At 35.3% G+C, this 11,276-nt stretch overlaps 1 pseudogene; it reads right to left on the bottom strand.

Moving 5' to 3' along the window:
* Positions 1–9,504: 9,504 nt before the first annotated feature.
* LOC114036406 lies at positions 9,505–10,180 on the bottom strand (annotated as a pseudogene).
* Positions 10,181–11,276: the final 1,096 nt, after the last annotated feature.

The raw sequence follows: 11,276 nt of genomic DNA, 5'->3' as shown, positions 1-11,276 counted from the left end.
TCTTTCCCATCCATACATGTTCAATTCCTATTTATCCTTTAAAGACTAATTCAAATTTCACTCCATCCTTGTAGCCTACATAGTACCATATTTTGAAACTGTCTAATGAGTTTATCACATAATATTGCTTATTAAAAGATCCATGAAGGCAAGAGCTACTGTGTAATTCAAATGTTGCCTTTCCACATCATGCCACTAGCAACTAGAATTGATCGTATAGATGTTTGATATGATACTCCCTCCATGGGTGTAGGCTACAACTCACAACTCATTCCAAGCATCTATTTTTTTCTTCTGATGCAGTAGATACAATAAATATGTATTACATGAATGAATTTTATGTGTCAAACATTATACTAGAATTAAAAGAAATAAAGTTAATCAGATATGTTACCCATCCTTCTTGCCTCACTTACCATCTAGCAGGGCAGGAAAACAGTGAGAGTGTGATTTTCATAGGTACTACTAAAGAGAGTGATGGTATAGGAATTTTGGAAGCTGCCAAGGGGCATGGAGAATAGGAAAAAAAAAAACAACTCTTTCCAAATCTCGATGGCCACTTACTCACTTAATAGCAAGAAAATAACTTTGATGGGATAAGAAATTTATAATGGGTCCTTATTATGTAATTTTTAGAAACAGGTTAATGGATTTAGTGCTTAACAGAACCTAAAGGCTAGCTAGCCAACTCCTATATTTTATACTTGAAAAACAGCCATAGTAAAAACTGTTAGTAGCAGCAGTATCAGCACCAACAACAACTGAGGCCCAAAGAGGGGAAATGATTTGCCTAAGATGATAGAGGAAGTAAGGTGTAAAACCTGAATGAAGCCAGATCCTCCAAATCTAATTCTGTTTCATTTGGATCTGGTACTCCTATCCTCGGTGGAGAAAAAATGGCAAGCCACTCCAGTATGTCTACCAAGAAAACTCCCAAAGTAAGCAGGAAGAAGCAGACATGACTAAAAATGACTAAACAACGATAGCAACAACAACAACTACTACCACTATCCTTTGAAAATGTAAATTAGGGGCAGTGAGGTGGATAGCGCATGGGGGCCTGGAGTCAGGAGGACCTGAGTTCAAATCTTGCCTCAGACCATACACTTGACAATTACTAGCTGTGTGACCCTAGGCAAGTCACTTAACCCCAATTGCTTCACCAAAAAGGAAAAAAAAATGTAAATCAAAGTAGCCCAGGTCATTGTTATTTTTTTAAATTGTTGTTTGGTTAATTTACATGAATACAAATATGATACAAAATAGCATGTGATCAATTCCTATGGGGGTGGTGGGTAAAGTCCTATTTGAATTACCTAAAATAATTTCCAGTTGGATTGATCAGAAAAATCCTGTTTCCCCATTCTTGTGACTTCTGTATTGATAAATTTCATTGATCAGTTTGTCATTGAACATTTATTGAGTACCTACTATTTGCCAGGCAGTGGACTGAGTGCTTGGGATAAGAAGAAGGGCAAACAACAGGATTGGAAATAAGAATCTGACTTCCTCCATGGTTCCTCACTCAAACTTCTTGCCAAATCTTCCAACATTTAGCTTGCAGTAATATTTCAAAAGGGACCCTCCCTCTCAGCCCTGTCATTGTTTGTCACAGTTGCCTATTAATCCCTTCCTTTGGACTCTGATGGTTTAAATAAGCCTGACTAAACAAGCAAGAAAATGGGTAGTGAATAGATCCATTTTATTTCTTTGTCCTTTAAAGCTGTTGAAACAAAATTCCCTTGGCTTGGGAGCATTGCAAATATCTTTAAAATGTTGAATTTATGAATTTTAGTGGACTTAGATACAAAAGGGCTGGTCTGAGTCTCAGCAAAGCCACCAAGGACTTGTGCAGTGTTAAGCTTGTCATTTGACTTCTCTGATTTTGGGCTTTTTGTTTTTTTATTTGTAAAATGATCAGATTGGATTTGATCATCTCAGACTCCCTTCCATTTCTAAATCATGCCATTCCATGAACATAGTAATCAAAATCCCTAGGTTCTAGTTCTCACTCTATGACTTAGTATTCCTATAGTATTTTATATCTACTACTTCATTTAATCCTCACAATATCCATGTGAGGGAGGTACCAAATATTTATAATACTTACTTTAAGGATAGAGAAACTGAGGTTCAGAAAGATGACAGTATTTGCCCAAGTTTACATAACTAGTAGGTGCCAGAACCCAAATTTAGTACTCTTTTCACTATAGCATATCAGTTCATTCTAATACAACAACAGTGACATTTAGAAAGTGAGTCGACATTCTTGAGAATATGTTCACCAGCTTGAAGTAGGCTTCAAGGTTCATTTTATTTTGGATACATTTTCATGTGTGTGTGTGTGTGTGTGTGTGTGTGTGTGTGTGTGTGTGTGTTTACACTTTAGCCAGGTCTCTGAAGTTAATTGAAGTTCCAAAGTCAGAAGTTGAATTTAAAGGCAGGTCTTCCTGACTGATTCAGTTCACAGTAATATGCTGCCTTACAGTGAATTAGAAATACTAGAAATATGTTACGTCTCAAATTTTAGCCACTCTCATATCTTTAATTGGGCTTTCATGTGCATACATTGGTCCCCTCTCAAACAATACCTCTGATAGACAAAAGTCAAAATTGAAGCCACAAAATAAAACCCTAAAGCTACTTTGTCAGTTTCTAAAACTGATTGCTTTTTTTAGCATAGTTATTTACTTATATTTTATATAATTCATTATTTTCCAAGGAATTTTATCCTTTAAAAATTAAAAAAATCATAGAACAGTAACAAAAAAAAGCATAGCATCAGATTAAGATGTTAAAAAAACAAAACAAAACAAAAGAAATCTAAACAACTCCTTTTCCTTTACAGCTTCCCTTCTCCCATCTTCTGTTCCTTCCTTAACTTTGGAATACTTCATTTCATCAACTTTATACTTTATGTGATGAAAGAATTACACTAAGTGATCTGAATGAATGAAAAAAATATCTATTAAGTACTTACTGTATGCAAAGCACTATGCTTAATAATAAGAATTCAAATAGAAAAATAGGCCTTGCTGTAAAGGAGCACACATTCTAATGGAAGAATTCAACATGTAGAAAAGGTATCAGCTACATCAGATAGAAAGACCCATTAGTACAATGGCAAAGCAGAGAGTAACACATTTTCTTTAAAAACTATTTCTGTCTCTGATGTTGAACCATTTGACTATCCCAAGGACCAGAGTGGCAAGAATTTTAGTCTCTGGGTCTTCAGTAGTTATCATTGATAAGGAGGCACTGATAAGTATGGCTCCTCTGCACTACAGCTGCTGACATTAGGCTGGAAACAGGACTGGTATTCTGAGGTGGTGGTGCTACTGTTCTAAGGGATGTGAGGCTTAAGGGTGATGGCTGTCTCCACCAAGGACTATCTCTACCTTGAGCTAACTTCTGGTTGCCTATAGAATCTGTACCCAACACATCATTCAGCAATATTTTATATTAAACTATAGCACAATAAAGGCAGTGAGAGGAACTGAAAAGTATATGTCAGATAATCAATTGTATACATGTATATTATTGTTTCAGTAAAACAAAACAAAATAAAATTGGTGTTTCTCTTCCTGGGTAGTTAGTTATTTTCACCTCTATATTAATCAGAATATTAAGACTCAATTGTACCAGCTACATGGTTTATCTTTGAAATTTATTGCCTTCCTTCTTCCCCTTGTATGATTTCCTCAACTAAAAAATTAGCAATACAGGTACCATACTATGCACTAGGAACACAAAAGAAATCAAACTATAGTATCTGACCTCAAGGAAATCACAATCTCATGGAGGAGATAATAAACTAGCAAATATATACAAACTATCATATATAAGATAAATAGAGAATAACTAAAAGAAATAAGGACCTAGAATTAAGAGGGATTGGTTAAGACTTCTGTAGAAGATAAGATTTAGTTGAGACTTGGAGAAAGCCAAGGAAGATAGGAGGTGTAGTGGAGGAGGAAGAGCACTTCAGGCATTGGAGACTTCCAGAGAAAATCCCCAGAGCTGAGAGCTGGGGTGTCTTGTTTGTGGGACAGCAAGGAGGCCAGTGTCACTGGATCAAAGATTATGTGGCAGAGAATAAGGTTTAAGAAAACTGGAAAGGTACAGGGTGGAGTTAGTTTATGAAGGATTTTGAGTGGTAAATAGATTTTATATTTGAGCCTGGAGGTGATAAGAAATCACTAACTTTTATTGAGGATGGGTTTGATGTGGTCAAATCTGCATTTTAGAAAAAATAATTTTGACTGCTGAATGGAGGATGGATGGGAATGGGGACAGATCTGAGGCAGGCAGGTCCACCAACAGGCTACTGAAAGAGCACAGCCATGAAATGATGAGAGACTACACAAGGGTGGTCGTGGTATCAGAGGAGAAAAGGAGGTATGTTTGAGAATGTTTGCAATGATGAAAATAACAGGCCTTGGCAACAGATTGGATATTGAGAGTGAGATATAATAAAGAGTCAAAAATGACACCTAATTTGTGGATTGGAAGGATGGTGTTCCCTTTAACAGTAATAAGGAAATTTGAGGAGGGGGGATATTTCAGGGAAAGATAATGAGTTCAGTTTTGTATATGTTGAATTTTAGCATGATCTGTCCAGTAAAGGAGACAGAGAAAAGAAAAGTCTGACAGAAGTATAGAAATTCCAAAAACCTAGGGAGTTTTCCGATTTACTGAGGAAAATTAGAGAGAAGAAAGTATCAAGGAGAAGAAAGTGATTAATAACATCAACGCCTGTACGGAAGCCAAGAAGAAAGAGGGTTAAGAAAGTCCATTCAATTTGGCAATTAAGAAATCATTGATTTATATTATTCTAATATTGTTGAAAAGATGTGGAAAGCCCCGAAGCCCTCTCTCTGTGTCTTTGTCTCTGTCTCTCTGACTCTCTGTCTCTCTGTTTCTGTCTCTGTCTCTGTTTCTGTCTCTCTCTGTCTCTCTGTCTGTCTCTCACTCCCTCTCTCAAATAGTTTAGGATGTATTGGCACATAAAGTTGTATTCATGAATATTAAATGTGTTTTAATAAGTAGAAAATCAGTGGCAAATATAAAGGAAGACATATAGACATATTAGTGTTCAGTAGTAAACAGCACTGGGTATGGTAAGAAACCCATTCTATCTGAATATATGCCCTATTGCTCTAATTTATGTTTTGGAGATGCTCTTGGATTTACAGAGTAGCAGATAAAATTTCCCTTGTCTCATTCATACATGATTAAGATTTTACAGCCATACATGACAAGATCTAGTAACAATAATTTTTTCATAAGGTGTAAACCAAAAGACACTGAAGAAAGGCTAAGGTTTGATATATTTTCAAAATACCAAAATCAAATATGTAGGAGTTACAGGACAAAGAAACAGAATTTTATAAAAAGCTTATCTACTCCCAAACCCTATTCAGTTATAGCATTCTCTTCTCAAATACATTCAGTATTTGTTCCCTTCTTTTTAAAATTGTCTCTTCTTGAACAAGTATACAGTATAATTGGTATAATAATAGTAACTTGCATTTATATAGTAATTTGTTACATTTTATGCTCACAATAATCCTAAAAGGTGCCATTTTGCCCATTTACAGATAAGGAAACTGAGGCTGAAGATAGTAAATGGCTTGCCCAGGATCACAGAGCTAGTAAGTGTATGAAGCCAAATTTGAACTCTAATCCAAGTCCAGAATTCTATTTACTGCACAACCTAACTAACAGATAGAGTCAAGAGTCAGGAAGATTTTTCTAATTCTGCTTCTGACGCATATCAGCTTTGTGAGTATGGGCAAGTCACTTTATCTTTCATACAAACATCTAGGACAAATATCTAGGACTGTAAATAACAAGTGAACTGTTCCAAATGAGTGGAATCATAGACACAGATCTGGACCAACCTCTATCTCTACATGAATACACACACTCCGATATGCACATTCTTATTGAACAGATTTGATTGTTTTGAAAGTTCTACCTCCTATTAGTAAAATCTGTGTCCTTTTAATTTCTTCTTTTTGCCCTCTTCTGTTCTTTGTGGTAAATTAACAATAAGGTTACTCTAACTTAAGCCTGAATAGCCCTTGCAGTATCTGTAGTCAGCTTGTATTTTTCATATGGCCATTTCCAGATCTCCCAACACTCTTCTTTCCTGCATAGACTTTGTTTTGTCATTGACCCTTTTAAAGTGTGGAAGTCAAAACTCAGTGTGGTCCTTCAGAGGTGCTTACCAAGACAGAATAGCATGGATTTCCATCAGCATTGATACTTTGTGTATTCAAGGCTATATATCCCTGTTCAAATTTAAATTAAAAAAAAAACAAAAGAATCATGAAATCAAGTGTTGGAACAAACTTCAAAATCATGTAATCTAACTCAGTTTTATAGATAAGAAAAATCAGACTCTGAGAGGTTCAGTGGCTTGTCTATAATTACCTAGGTAAGAAACAGAGGACTTAAGATTCAAATTCAGGTCCTGCTATTCCACTCAGAATTAATAAGTTAATTGAATTTGATGGCTCTTAGCTATCTAGCCTGTCCACCAGGTCTTCCAAGCACCAGTATTACTTTTGAAGTGATAGAAATTAATAAAAATTAAATGCATAGATTTTTTTCTTTGCCACATTTAATTTTCCAGTTTTGTATACAGACTTTTTTCCTTAAGATTTTTCAAGTGGAACCTCAAAAACCTTTTAAATAAATTCACGGTAACCTATGTCTGATTTGTTCCTTGTACCATCGGTATTTTTAAGATATATAGTCAATATGTATCTGATATTTGGGGAGATTAATACATCGGAAGCCACTTGTCTCTGTCCTTTACATTTGCTATTTATGCCAACAAGACTTAATGGCATTCTGAATTTCCCTAGGAATCTATGGTATATTTAAATGAGGTTAGGAACATTACCATATGTCTTTTCAGCAGTACTTGATGATTTCCTAGAGTTGTTCTATTTTTCAGACAAGTAATAGTGATGGCAAGGCAGGGTTCAGCCCTTTTTGAGACCACAATATGCTTTATCTAAAGGATTATATATTTTTAAAAAAACCTCCTCTATCTCCTATTTTATTTTACAGATATATTTTGCCCTCCATCCAGTTATATAGCTCTTACCTGAAATATGAAAAAAAAAACTACTGTGTATAATTTTAAGCTTCATTTTAATTTCTATTTCTAAACTGTCTACATTCATTGTTCTAAGTAATTTAATGGGTATACCATCATTTTAACTGTGTAAGACTTAAACTACAGTTATAAACCTTAATCTAATTGGTCAATCAACATGCATTTTTTCATACCAAACTTGCGGCAGATATTATGTTATGTGCTGATATACAAGGAGAAAAAAAATGAAATACCCTGTATTTGCAAGTAGCTTACATTCTAATGGGGGAAATGAGAAGTACATTTATACATATATGTATATGTATGTGTGCGTGTATATAGGCATGCATATTTGAATGTATGTGTGTATATGTATATACAGATGGGTGTGACTGTTACATATGTATGTACATAATATATGCCTCATATAACATAAATATAAATTGCATAAATACAAAGTACACAAACTAAATATAAGGAAGTCTGTGAGGAAGGGATTGAGAACAGAAAATTGGTAATTCTCTAACACAGTAATTTGCAAAGGAAATGTTGGAAGAGGGGATTTCCTTTCCTGAAAGTTCTCTCTCTGCTTTAGATACTGGATAAGGTACTTGAGCTATAAAGTTAGAAACAGAGCAGTCCTTGCTTGAAGCAGCTTACATTCTAGGTAAGAAGGCATTTGAAGAGTAACATATACACATATAAATAAATGCAAAATGAATAAAAAATGGGAATGGGAAAATAAGTGTAATCATTAGTAACTGGCAGGTATCAGTAATAGTTTTTTTTTTGGTTTTTTTGTTTTGTTTTTTGTGAAAGCTCTGCAGATTGAGTTTACTTTGACTTAAACTAAAGTTTTGACAATTTTTTTTCATGTGATTCTTATGAGGGAAAAAAGCATCAAATTATATGGACAAGAAATTAGTACACCAGTAGATTAGGATAAATCAAAGTCTTGATGAAAAGAGTTGTTGTCAATGCTTTATGTCAACTTGTAATGAGGGCTGAAGAAGAGTGACCTAGGCTTCTATGTTTGCTCTTATGCCATCAGAAAATCTTTTATCAGTGACTTAAGGAAGGCATGAATGGAATGATTATTGAAGTTGTGAATCAGTTTTACCAAAATATCAAGAGTTGTGATTATGAGATTGTGAATTTTCCGTTTTCTTTAAGTTGGACATCTGTTTAGTGGACTGTCAGAAACCCTAGCTTTATGGGACCTTAGCAATCATGAAATATAACTCCCTTATTTTACAAATGAAAAAAAAACTGAGGCTGAGAGAAGTTAAATAACATACTTAGTATCACAGAGCTAGTAAGTTTCTGAGGCAGGATTTTGAATTTAGGTCTTCCAGACTCAAAGCTCAATATTATCTGTACCACTTAGCTTCCTCAGATAGATTCCAAGTGATCATCAACATAAAGAGAATCAGTGTCACATTATGTACAGATCTCTTAGTCAAAAGGGATAGTTGATACGTTTGGTAACAGAGTCTAGATTAAAAAATAACAGGCTTATTGGGCCAAATCTAATAATAATACATAACGGGTATAAGTATGATCTCTTATACTCAGGTTAAAAATCATTTTAATAAGTTAATGATGGGAATGTCTGACTAAATAGAAGATCTTTTTAAAATATTTTTATAAATCAACAAGTTTGATATGGCAGCCAAGAAAACTCATCCAATTTTAGATTTTAAGATTAACAGTTTCCAGCATGAGGGAGGTTACATATTTCTGTGCTTTCCACTGCACAGATTATATTTAAAATTGAGTGCTCAGGTTTGAATAGTACATTTTAGGAAAGACAATACTCACCTGTATAAAATCATAAGGACAACAACAAGGATGATGAGGGCTCAAGGTCATGCAACATGATCAGTTGATAGAACAAGTCTAAAGAAGAGAAGATTTGAGAAAAGGTTATGATAGTGTCTTCAACTACATGAATTGCCGTCACATGTGTTCTGCTTGTTTACAAAGTGTAGAACAAAAACAATGATGGAAACTACAGAGGAGAATATAGATTTGATTTAAGTGAAAACCTCCTAAAAATCGGGAAGACCTGAGTTCCAATGTGGCCTCAAAAACTTATTAGATGTGTGACCTTGGCTAAGTCACTGAACTTCACTGTAACTCAGTTTCCTCATCTTTAAAATGGGGATAGAAATAAAATCTCTCTGTCAGGATTGATGTGAAGATAATATTTGTAAAGTATTTTGAAATTATTAAAACTCTATGTAAATGCTATTTTAAAAAAAAATATTCTTTTTTTCCCTTATGACTCTCAATTTCCTTTATTTGTACAAAATAGTGAATAATCATACCTTGGCTAAGGAAAAAAAATAGTTTTGGGTTTAAACAAGTCCTTTTATCCTGAAACATCTATCTTAAAGGCTGGGCACTAGTAGTCTCAGCTGTAACATTTTGGGGTTTGTTGCCTTTAGGGTTGGTGGTCTCAGCAAACTTGGGTGAGTAAACTTAGCAGCCTCGGAATAACTGAACTTCATGACCTTAGAATCAGACTTGGCAGCCTTGGGATCAGAGTTGACTTTGGTGTTGGACTTGGTAGCCTCATAGATCTTGGTGTCAGATTTAGTGGCCCTGGTGTCAGACTTGTAGACCTTGGAGTCAGTTGTCTTGTCAGCTTTGAAGTCAGTGAGCTTGAAAACTTTGGGGTCCGTGGTTCTGGCAACCTTCAGAGGTGAGTTTCGTGAGCCTCAGGCCTGGGTATTTGATGCCAACCCTAAACCCTGGACACTTGGTGGACATGTTGGAGCCAGTATGCTTGGCATTGGGCATCTTGGGCTAAAGGAGCTTAGCCTTGGAAGCTTTGTTGCTCAAGGCCTTGGTAGTTTCTGTTTTGACCTTGATGTCTTTGGTGGTTTTGGCCTGTATCATTCTTAGCCCCTTCTTGTTGTGTTTCTTGGTAAAGCATATGTTTCTCAGAAACTTAGGGTCAACCCCTTTCAGAGTCTCCCTTCTCTGTGACCTAGGTTTCTTGATACCATTTCTATATCATTTTTGTGATTGGTTGTGGGTGATATCATTCTTAGACTTAACCATCTTTACACTGTTGCCTGACAAACAGGCACTCCACAGAGCAGAAGAGGTTTAGAGTGAGAAAGAGAAAGAGGTATTATTATTATTACTGTTGCTGCTGTTGCTATTATTATATTTGTTACTGGTATTGTCATTATTAGCATTCAGAACTACAGAAATATAGAATAGGCTATCTCAGTCAACAGTGGATTCCCCCCAAAGTCAATACCTGTTGTTTATATTTTAGAGGGAATTATTTTTCAGACATAAATTAGACTACACGGTCATTGAAATCCCTTTCAATTAAAAGATTAAGAGCCTGGGCCATCCTTTCCTGATATGGAGCCTAGGACAAATTATATTATGTGAATCTTTCTCTCCTTCCTAAATGTTCATATAAATGGGGCCTCCTTACTTCCCTTCCTCATGGACTATGCTCAATTATCCTTTGCCTCAAGTTGCATAGAAGCTAGGTATAAACCTGGGTCTGTATATGCAAGATAGAAGGACACTTCCTCTGAGGACCTATTCACTCCTCCATGACTTAAGAGAAAGTATAGATGTGCTCTGATTCCTATTGGTCTTGGTGATTATGTGCTGAAATCTTTGAATCAGCTGCTGAGCCCTAACATCATGAATATACTAAAAGAGCCATCTTTCTCCTCAGGCCACTTTTTTTCCTGATTTGAAGCATAAGAGTGATTCTCTCAACATTGGAGAGACAAGATGGGGATTGATGCATTTCCCTCCACTTGGCCATTAATCCACAGTCTCTTAGGCAAGCCTGTGTTTGGGATGGTTTTGCTTCTATTTCTTTCTTCTTTCCTTTGGTACATGGCCTTGTGAGATTCCAAAAGGCACCTTTCTAAAGACCCCAGCAATGATGGCTATACATAATGGAAATGAAATATAAAATGACTAATTAGTAACTCTGATTAATTTTTTAATTGTGTAAATGTCCAAAAAGTGTGTGAATATTTGCCTTTCAACTGATTGTACTCATTCTTTGATTCTTTACTACTTAGAATTTCCTTTTCTTTGTGTATGTATGTATGTATGCATGTATGTAGATAGATAGATAGATAGATAGATAGATAGATAGATAGATAGATAGATAGAT

Source organism: Vombatus ursinus, unplaced genomic scaffold, assembly GCF_900497805.2.
Source record: "Vombatus ursinus unplaced genomic scaffold, bare-nosed wombat genome assembly UNPS02009835.1, whole genome shotgun sequence".
NCBI lineage: Eukaryota > Metazoa > Chordata > Mammalia > Diprotodontia > Vombatidae > Vombatus > Vombatus ursinus.
The sequence above is the reverse complement of the archived record's forward strand: the minus strand, read 5'-3'. Positions and strand labels throughout refer to the sequence as shown.